The sequence below is a fragment of the Primulina tabacum genome, chromosome 2, assembly GCF_025594145.1.
Source record: "Primulina tabacum isolate GXHZ01 chromosome 2, ASM2559414v2, whole genome shotgun sequence".
In the NCBI taxonomy this organism is placed as follows: Eukaryota; Viridiplantae; Streptophyta; class Magnoliopsida; order Lamiales; family Gesneriaceae; genus Primulina; species Primulina tabacum.
The window spans coordinates 49,100,709-49,111,237 of record NC_134551.1 but is presented as its reverse complement, the minus strand read 5'-3'; the positions used below and the strand labels follow the sequence as shown (position 1 = coordinate 49,111,237).

General features: G+C 35.3%; 1 pseudogene; it reads left to right on the top strand.

The window, feature by feature from the left end:
• Positions 1–198: 198 nt before the first annotated feature.
• On the top strand, positions 199–10,493 carry LOC142534113 (ATP-dependent RNA helicase DEAH13-like; annotated as a pseudogene).
• The last annotated feature ends 36 nt before the right edge of the window (positions 10,494–10,529 follow it).

The window sequence follows — 10,529 nt, the reverse complement described above, 5'->3', positions numbered from 1 at the left end:
TCATCAATAAATTTTCTAAGTTTCAAAGTAATGAAATTTTAGAACTTGCATCAATTTATTATATCAAATTACAAATGTTCAATATTTATTTTATAAATTGATTAAATAACATTTCAAATGTTTCATATTATGTTACACACGCAACGCGTGTGCCTCGGTCAGTAGTCTCTATTATCTATTTTATGATGATGTTATATATACCCATTTTTCCCCGTCCATTGTGCGTGTAGAATCCGAAATATGAGGCGGCACCATTCAGCCCATAACCGGCCCATCTCAGCTCTACAAAATCTCGATCCCAATTCCTTCAGCGAGAGAACAGAAGGCGCCATCGGACTCACCCTCAATCGAATTGATTATCCAGCAGGCCAACAAACAAGGTAAGAATCGGTTATACATGTTTCATTTTGTTTGTGATGGATTCTCTGTCCGTGATTTGTGGTTTATTGGTTGTCTTCGGAGCAGTTTTTGAGATTTGAAACGTTTTTAAAGTTCAACTTCAGGGGATTTAGTCTTAGCCTCTTAGGTTTTCTCCATTTTAATATATATATTTTTTTTTGCTTTTTAAGAGACGAAACTAGGTATTAGGTAGAAAACTTTCTGGTTGTACTCTCATTTTGTTGTTTGACTTCAAATCATCATACTTGGCTAGGATTGTGATTTTGGATTGTTTACTTTTTTCCTCATGCTTAATGATCACCATGTGAACTTTTTCTGTTTCTGGGGCTCTGGTAGACTGATGTATTGTGTGTATAGATAGGGTGAAAAAATAATTAAGATATCCAGAAGCTGTGGTTGCTCTCGAGTCCACCATAATATCTCATGATATGATTTGAAAGCTTCTCATTCCTCAAATTGTTTACCAACACCAAGTGCACGACAATTGAGAAATATGGCCCAATTGGCTTTGCATTGGTTGAATTTTTCTATGCGAGTAGTGAATCAATTTAAAATAGGTCATATTTTGACTGCAATGGTATGTTGGAATACATCTAAATCATCTTTTGTGAATAAAATCCTTCTATATTGAAGTTTTTTTCTTCCTCATTAATGAGTTTCTGTACAATAATAAAATAAGCCATGTTTATGCCTTCTGTATTTCCTGTTTCAAGTGTCATTTTATCATAAAATAACAAACAACAATTGAAGAGCTATAGTTTACGGCCAGGTACAATAAACAAAATGCAATCGTGAAGATAAAATTAATATTTGCGTGAATTGAGGAAATTATAGTGAGGAAGTAACATGTGTCCCATTTAACTTAGAACCTTGAGTTTCCTACCTAAAGATGGTTAAGACCTCCCTTCTCCAAGTACGCTATTGCAGCTTTAATTCAGGCAAAACTTTATACATTTAACAATAACAGCAGAAAAACGCTCAATAATGTCAAAGATGAAAGTGAAATGTAATTAATTCAACACTAAGTGCATACCTATGAGTTGGGAATGGCAAAGTAGAAAAACATTAACCCCAGCTTGCTTCGAACTTAACATTAGCTGCTCCATAAAGTTTTGAAGACGCCCAGGCTCATCTGTAGATAAAACAACTGTACTCTCATTCTAGGATTCCTTAACAAACACAATATAGGACCCGATTGTCAGCCTATATTTAAGAGTTGTATTCTAAATATTGTCACAGATTTAAATACTATTTAGCTTCAATGTCTTCTCCTCCTACACAGGCTACTACTCATACCAATCGCAATGACAATGAAAAGCGTCAAATAAATACAACACGACGAAGAGCACAAAGACAATTAATGACACAAGACCAACAACAATAAATATAACAACTTCAATAGAAATGAGTAGAGAAAACCAACATTTTCTAACTCATGCATAACGTCACCACTTGATTTAATACCTGACGAATGAGATCTCTAAAGTTGTGGTATTTTTATGATGATACATTACATTTGTTATTTGTGCCATTGAAGCACATATTTAGTTGCATAACACTTTATTAGCCGTCTTTACCATCATGCTTACAATCTGTTTAGGCACATTGATGTTTATTTCTAGGTTTAATATAAGTTGTGTTATCTGTTTCTGGATTCACAGTATGTATTCGCATAATCTTAAATAGTCAACTATTTTTGTTTGTGTTCTGTTGATGTTTTTGGTTTGTTTCAATGATATAATTACCGTTTTTTCGTCTTCATTGTAAACACAAAAATATTTTTTTATGCTCACTCATATATTACTAAGTTTATAATTATTAGAATATTGTGAACGATGCAAAGCAAAAACAATGTGTACATAAATTTGAAACAATGTGAATAACTATAGTTAGAAATCATTCTGGTAAAGTTAAGAATTATTTCAAAAACATTTATAGTTGTAATATCACAAATATTCTGAATATTATTTTAATAAATGGTAATAACTTTGTTGTGTATCCTATAGGATAAATTTTTTTTGTCATTTTTGTTTTTGTTATTTAATGTACATTGATTGTTTTTCTGTATATTGTTACATAAATTAAATGTTTTGTGGGTGTTACTTCTCATTTTGATACCTTCTATATCATTAAGGCTCTTGAGTTTTGGGCACACATGTTGATTCAAGTAATATAAAAAATGGTGTCAAGTTCATTAGAGGTCGGAGCATCGTTTCATGTATTCATCTCTCATCTCTGCACTCCCAACCAAAAAAAAATATCAATGTTGTTAAAAAATGTCTATTTTTTGTGCTCCTTGATGTGTTGGTCGTGAAAGAAGTTCAAGTTTGAATTTTGAGATGTATTGATCATATTGGTTAGCGTTTATAAGGAATTCTAACTTAGATTTTGGAATATGTTTATACAAGGAGTTAATTTTTACTCTTTGCTCAGTACTATATCGATGTAAGGCTGGTATATACATGTTTTTGGTGAATCTATTATTTCATTTCTTGAATTATTGATACTTAAACATGTCGACACCAATATTTAAGAATTGTCTTCTAAATATTGTTACATATTTAAATTCTATTTAGATTCGATGTCTTCTCCTCCTACATGGGCTACTACTCATATCAATCGCAATGACAATGAAAGGCGTCAATTAAACACAAAGACAATTAATATTCCACTGTCTTTTATGATTCAAGTACAAAATGTTTTGGTGTTATCATGGTAAAATGTCATGAATGTTTAATATATTATCCACATATATTAATGACACACACAACGCGTGTGCCTCAGGTTGAGTTTAAAAAAACCTTACGGTTAGTATTTTTAACGCAGAAAACCTTTATTTTTTCTACTATAATATTATTATTATTATTTTTATTGAAATTAAGTTAAATAGAAAAATAGATTTTTTGTCATACATAACAATGCGTACAAATATTATTAAATGTTATGTTACACACAACGCGTGCGCCTCGGTGTGTAACATAACATTTAATAATATTTGTATGCATTGTTGTGTATGACAAAAAATCTATTTTTCTATTTAACTTAATTTCAATAAAAATAATAATAATATGGTAGAAAAAAATAAAGGTTTTTTGCGTTAAAAATATTAACCGTAAGGTTTTTTTAAATTGAGAAGTTTTCAAATGTGTTGATACGGTTAGGGCTTCTATTTTTGGAGAAGGTTTCAGACGTGAGATTGACGTGGTTGGAATTATTATAGGGGGTGTTGAAGAGGAGGGGTAAAAAGGAGAAGAAATTTTGGTATCCTCCTCAAGCAGTTTTTCTAACCCACTCACACTTAATAATAATAATAATAATATTATTATGGTAGAAAAAATAAAGTTACACAATAAATTTTGACCTTTTTGCCTTTTTACCATTTTTTTTCTCAAAATCCCTACACGTCTCCAACAACACAGTTACACAATATTTTATTCTCTTGATCCTAAAACTCTCGTAATCCCAAAACTTCCCTCAGATATATTTCAAAAAATACCGATTTCTCTCCTCTAGAAGGGGAAAACATGCCTAGGTAAGACAACTTTTACGCGGAAATCACTCGATTTAGTAATTGTGGTAAAGATTTCGTAGAATAAGAAAAACTAGGAAAGGGAAAGGTATCAAAGGCGGAGGGGGCCACGCGTGGGAACCGATTGACCCGGCCACGCGGAGAGAAACTCCTGTTTTGAGTTTTTACGCAGGCTTTTATATATACTAGCCAAAATAAATCAGGTATTAGTCCGGATTTGTGTTCCCTTGTTTCCTTTCAATGATTGAAATGTGTTCGTACTAATTCATGTATGGAGAAGACATGCTCGAATCACGAATGCGTTGGTTTATGGGGAATTTTGATTTTGTTCGGTTAGATTGTGAGTTTATTGCATATATTTAATTAGAAATCATCATTAAGAACCTTCCAAATCGGATTACCTAACCCCTCCATCCCCTTCAATCGCCTCTTCTCTTCAGTTTCCCTCTATCAACAGATTCAGAACTTTCACCATTAGAGCACAGTCCTGACTCCTGCGGCGCCTTCAGTATCTCCCTCTTGCATCTCCAATGGGCGCTCCAGTTTTGCTTTGTCGTGGCTATCTCTATTTTATGATTTACACAGTCGTTTCCGGAACAAAACTCATAGTAATATTCGGGCTCGGATGTTCATGATGCCGCAGTTGGATAATCTGGACCTGGGAACAGATTTGACAAGGTTAGCTTTTAGTTGATGGCGGTATTGTTTAATTCGTTTTGTGTAATACCGGGTGAAATATAATATATTTTTGTGATTTGTAACGCGACAGGGCGGGATATGGTGGTGGAGATATTATCATGTTACCAGGAAAGAAAAAGAAAGAAGAGAGGGTGAAAAAGCATGTGAATGCATTAAGCTTATTGATTATGTTCTGCATATCGGATTATATTTGGTTGTAAGTTAGTTGATGGGTTTTATTTGTAAGGTACCCAACCGCATGATGAATAAGCCTAAGGAGCTAAGCAAATCCCAGAAAAGAAAGTTACAGAAGCTCGAGGTTCGTGTGCTTGTGTATTCCTTCTTTCCAATTATGTAGTCAAATGTTTGTTTTGCTAGTTATTGGTGGCGTTGGTTTTGAATGAGTTTAATTCTAATATGCAGGAGGACAAAGAGAAGGAAACGCTTCTCGAGAAAAGCATCGATATTTTAGAGTAACATTTTATTCACCCCTCTTTCATTGTTGAATATAACGAAATTAAATTTGATGTTGGAAAGTGTATTCTAATTGCTTTCTTGTATTATTTTTCTCTCAGGAGGTACAAGATTCGAGATGATGTTTATTCCCTTATGTGCTCTTCAAGGAATTTGGGTCAGGTTTGTGCTTGTCTTATGATGTATTCTATTTAGGTTAGAAAAAATATCCGAAATTCATGTGGTTAACTAATTGATCATAGGTTGAAACAGCTCTTGAAAAGCGTAGGAGGGAAGCCAACTTTTTGAAAGCAGGTTTAGAATTGGCGGAGAGTGATCGACCATTAAAGAAGAGGACCAGTGATATCCATTTTTCATGTTGAACAATGTGAGAATATTTTAATGCCACAACCAATCAACGACCTGAGCAATTTGAAGCGGTCAACAGCAGAAAAGGAGGCGATGCATGATGCTACTGTTTCAGCCGATAAAATGGTTAACGAGACTATTGCACCATCTAGGACAGAACTTTCACAAAAACCTGTTCCTTCAAGTTGCATCTATGAAGAAATTATGAAGCTTGAGTTAAAGCCTGTGGTATACTTGATAATCTTTATAATCCTGTTGTTTAAGTGTCGTACTATTAAAATCTATCTTTTGAAATATGAAAGCATGTGTGGCTGTGTGCATTATTGGACGGTTCCTAGCCACTTCCCTTGATTATACATAATTATGTTCTTCATTCGAATACAAGTCATCTTGGATATCGTGCAGGATACACTGGACAGGGATCCAAAAAACAGTCTTGCTGGTCCAAGTAATCAAGACAACTGTTATTTTGTAAGAAGTCTCTGTACTCCAACTGTGGTGCATGTGTCAAGGCCAAAGGAGGTGGAAATGACAAGAAGGGATCTTCCTATTGTCATGATGGAACAAGAAATAATGGAAGCTATTAATGATCACAATAGCGTTATTATATGTGGTGAGACTGGTTGTGGTAAGACCACCCAAGTTCCTCAGGTTAGTATGTTTTAAAATTATTTCCTAATATTTACATTAAAATAATTGTTTGTAGAGGGTTTATCATATCTCGCTTGTTTGGTAATTTTCAGTTTCTTTATGAGGCTGGTTTTGGCCCAAACCATGTGCATACTCGTCGGGGAATTATTGGCGTCACCCAACCTCGCCGAGTTGCAGTGCTTGCAACTGCTAAGCGTGTGGCTTTTGAGCTTGGTCTTTGTTTGGGTAAGGAAGTAGGTTTTCAAGTTAGACATGACAGAAGGATTGGAGATAATTGCTCAATCAAGTTCATAGCAGATGGAATCTTGCTTCGAGAACTGCGTGTTTTTACTTTGTTCTTTTTTGTGATAATATATGGAATATTGCGTTTTTATTGAGAGTTTTATCGTGATTATTTGGGTTTTATAATGCAATAACATACACCCCTATTTTGCTAGTTAACAACTTGATGAAAATATATGTAATACTTGAAGTGTTAGGATGTTTAATTTTGCTAGATAGGTTTGCTAAATATCTGCACTGATAATTGCTCTTCTATTAACGAACATGTGTGTGTGGGACTTGAGTGGTGGGGTTGGCAATTGAGCCCTCAACTTCAATTGCATCTGTATATTAGAGATGCATTATTATTTTCAAGTTCTTTTGTTGTCGACAAATTTTCCATTACCATTTCTCTCTTTCTTTGTGACTTCATCTTATTCAAATTTCAGTTCTTCTTTGTATTGTAGAATGATTTTCTATTGAAGCGCTACTCTGTTATAATTTTGGATGAGGCACATGAGAGAAGTTTGAATACAGATGTACTCATCGGGATGCTTTCTCGAGTTATCAAAGAGCGTCAAGTAACCTCATCTGTCTTTCTATGCTAAATTTTGTGGTAAAATTTTTGATGAAAAATTTATGCATGCATGATTAATTATTACCTTGTATTTTCTTGCAGAGGGAATTCGAGGAGCAACATAAGAGAATTATTTCAGGGGAAACTATTGAATTTGAAAATAGGATATATCCGTTGAAACTTGTTCTAATGAGTGCAACACTGCGGGTAGAAGATTTTGTGTCTGAGAGAAGACTTTTTCATGACCCCCCGCCTATTATTGAAGTTCCAACTCGACAGTATCCAGTCACCATACATTTCTCAAAGAGAACAGAGATTATAGATTATATTGGTCAAGCTTTTAAAAAAGTTGTTTCAATTCACAAGAAACTACCACCTGGCGGCATTCTTGTTTTTATGACAGGACTGAGAGAAGTAGAATACCTTTGTCGGAAGTTACGTAGGTCTAACAAGACATTTTCTGTAAATGAAGAGAAACCTTCTGAAGAAATTGATATGAAAGAGATCACTGATGCATTTGATTGTCAAGGAGATTTTGGTGATGAGACTCCTGATCATTTTAGCGTTGACATGGAGGAGAATCATGGCAACTTATTGGAAGATGAATATGATAACACCTATAATTCAAGTGAAGAGAGTAATGGAAAGTGTGGAGGACAAGGTTTTTTGTACTGGTGCACTTCGGGTTCTGCCCCTTTATTCCATGCTTCCTGCACCAGCCCAGCTTCGTGTATTTGAAGAGGTAAAGGAAGAAGAACGTCTTGTTGTTGTTGCAACTAATGTGGCTGAGACCTCTTTGACCATTCCTGGAATAAGGTATGTTGTTGACACTGGAAGGGAGAAGGTCAAAATATACAACTCTTCCAATGGTATGGAAAGTTATGAGATACAGTGAATAAGTAAGGCTTCTGCAGCTCAGCGTGCTGGGAGATCTGGAAGAACTGGACCTGGACACTGTTATCGCCTATATTCTTCTGCAGTCTTCAACAATATGTTTCCGGACTTCTCAAGTGCTGAAATATTAAAAGTTCCGGTTGATGGTATTGTCCTCCTTATGAAATCCATGCATATTGGCAAAGTAAGTTTTTTGTTGTATCAAGGGATTTGAATAGCTTTTTTTACTTGTTATTTTGGTCATCATTACGTAATAACCCTTGTAGCTTTTGGAATTTGTCATGCCCTTTATCGTTGTTAGAAAGCATTGCCATTTTATTTGGTTTGCCTCTTTGCCATGTACAATACAAAATCTTGGGTTTGTCTTCTATTTATTTGTTTTTACTCCTTATGTAGTTCTATGCTATCTATAATTCCAGGTGGCTAATTTTCCTTTCCCTACACCTCCTGAGACCAATGGTTTGGTTGAAGCAGAGAATTGTTTGAAGGTTCTTGAGGCACTAGATTCGAATGGAAGATTGACCCCTCTAGGGAGAGCTATGTCTCTCTATCCTATGAATCCTCGTCATTCCAGAATGCTCCTCACTGTTATTCAAACTATGCAAAAGGTGAAAGATAGTAGTCGAGCAAGTATAGTTTTGGGCTATGCAGTTGCAACAGCTGTGGCGTTGAGCTCGTCAAATCCTTTCATCATGCAGTTTGAAGGAAGCCATATTGATTCAAATGATTCAAAGCATGCCGAGAAAGATGGTTCTTTAGAAAGTGAGAACATCCGTGACAAAGGAGAGAAGGCAAGGAGAAAGAAATTGAAAGAAATCGCCAAAGCTTCTCGTGAAAAGTTTTGTAACCCAACTAGCGATGCTTTGACCATTGCCTGTGCACTTCAGTGTTTTGAACTTTCTGAAAATCCGGTTGAGTTCTGTAGTGAGAGTGCTTTACACTATAAAACCATGGAAGAAATGTCCAAGCTGAGAAAACAGGTTCTTCAACTAGTTTTCAGCTCAAGTAAGAGTGATCTGCAGCGAGACTTTTTGTGGACTCATGGTACTCTCAAGGACGTGGAATGTTCTTGGAAAATTCCCTCAAGTAAACACCATCTTTTGCTAAATGAGGAGGACATCTTGGCTCAGGCTATTTGTGCCGGTTGGGCTGATAGGGTTGCTAGGCGCATTAAAGCAGCTTCTGTTGTGTTAGATGGAGAGAGAAAAGTTAAATCAGTAAGGTATCAAGCTTGCATGGTCAAAGAAACAGTTTTCCTCCATCGTTGGTCATCTGTTTCTAAATCTCCCCCTGAATTTTTTGATTTACAATGATTTACTGTATAGTAAACGACCATTTATTCACGGTGCCACAATGCACAGCCACTGTGTAGTTTCTCTGCACCCCTTTCTGATCCAAAACCATATTATGACCCAATAACCGATCAGGTCTTCTCTTGGGTGACTCCTACCTTTGGTGCCCATCTGTGGCAGCTTCCTCTGCATGGTTTACCCATCAAAGACAATTTTAATCGAGTGGTGGTGTTTGCTTGTTCTTTACTCGAAGGGCAAGTTTTGCCATGCCTAAAGGCTGTCCGTAAATATTTAGCTGTCCCACCTTCAAGCATTTTGAAACCAGAAGCATTGGGCCTTAAACGGGTGGGAAATTTGTTAAGCAAAATGAGTTTGAGAGGAAGAGTCATTGACAGTTGTACTAAATTAAGAAATTTGTGGAATGAAAACCCAGCAGAGTTGTTTCCTGAAATTAGAGATTTATTTCAGGAAGGATTCCATATGCAGTTTGAAGAACTCTGGGTTGAGATGCTATATCAGATCAACTTAGATCAGGAAGAAAGATTCCCTGTTAGAGCCAAGGGGGGAGAAAAGGAAGAAATTGGACTTTCAGGTAATAAAACCAATATTTGTGTGTCCATGATCCATGATTTGTTCTTTACTGATCTTTTATTTGATGCTTTTTTCTTTTTTCGTTATTCTTATTCCTTCTTTCGAAATGATATTTATAGTAGTGACACTCAAATATTGAAACATTTGTGTTACCTTTGGAAACATTTGGGACGTGAAAAACTTGACGAGTCACCTTTGGAACCATGCCACTCACTGATATCTCATATAACGGTACACTTCTCCCTTTTGCAATAATGATATTTACATTTCCGCGTTAATGTTATGCAATACTAAAAGCTTCTGTGGTAATGTAACTAATGTTGATTTATTGATTAGATAACGTCTCAATATTTAATGATAAATTTAATTCTACTCCAGGAAATAACTTGGATAATTATGAGAAATCACGAGATCAAATGCAAATTATGACATTTTGATAAATTTTAAGAGAACAGTTTTTTTATAAATCTTTTCTTAAAAATGAGACAACTCTTGTGTGTAAAGATTCTTTGTTTCCATTGTTTGAAATTGGAATTTCATAAATGGAAAACACCCCACATCCCATTAGACCGAGCTCGACACAAAGGCAGACCTCAAGAACTAGGGCAAGTTTCCAGACTTGCAAGAGGACTACATTCATCCATTTCTTTTAGCTGGGGAAGGAGTTTGGATTTTGAACACTAAACCTTGTCCTAAATATTGTTTGATGTCAAATGGAATACAAGTCATCAGCCCGATTCTTCAATTTTGAGAGCTTTCTCGAACCATCGAATTGTTTAATTTTAGGTTTGCGTACAATAATTTTAATTTTCTTTGTTTCAGTACTGTTTCAGTG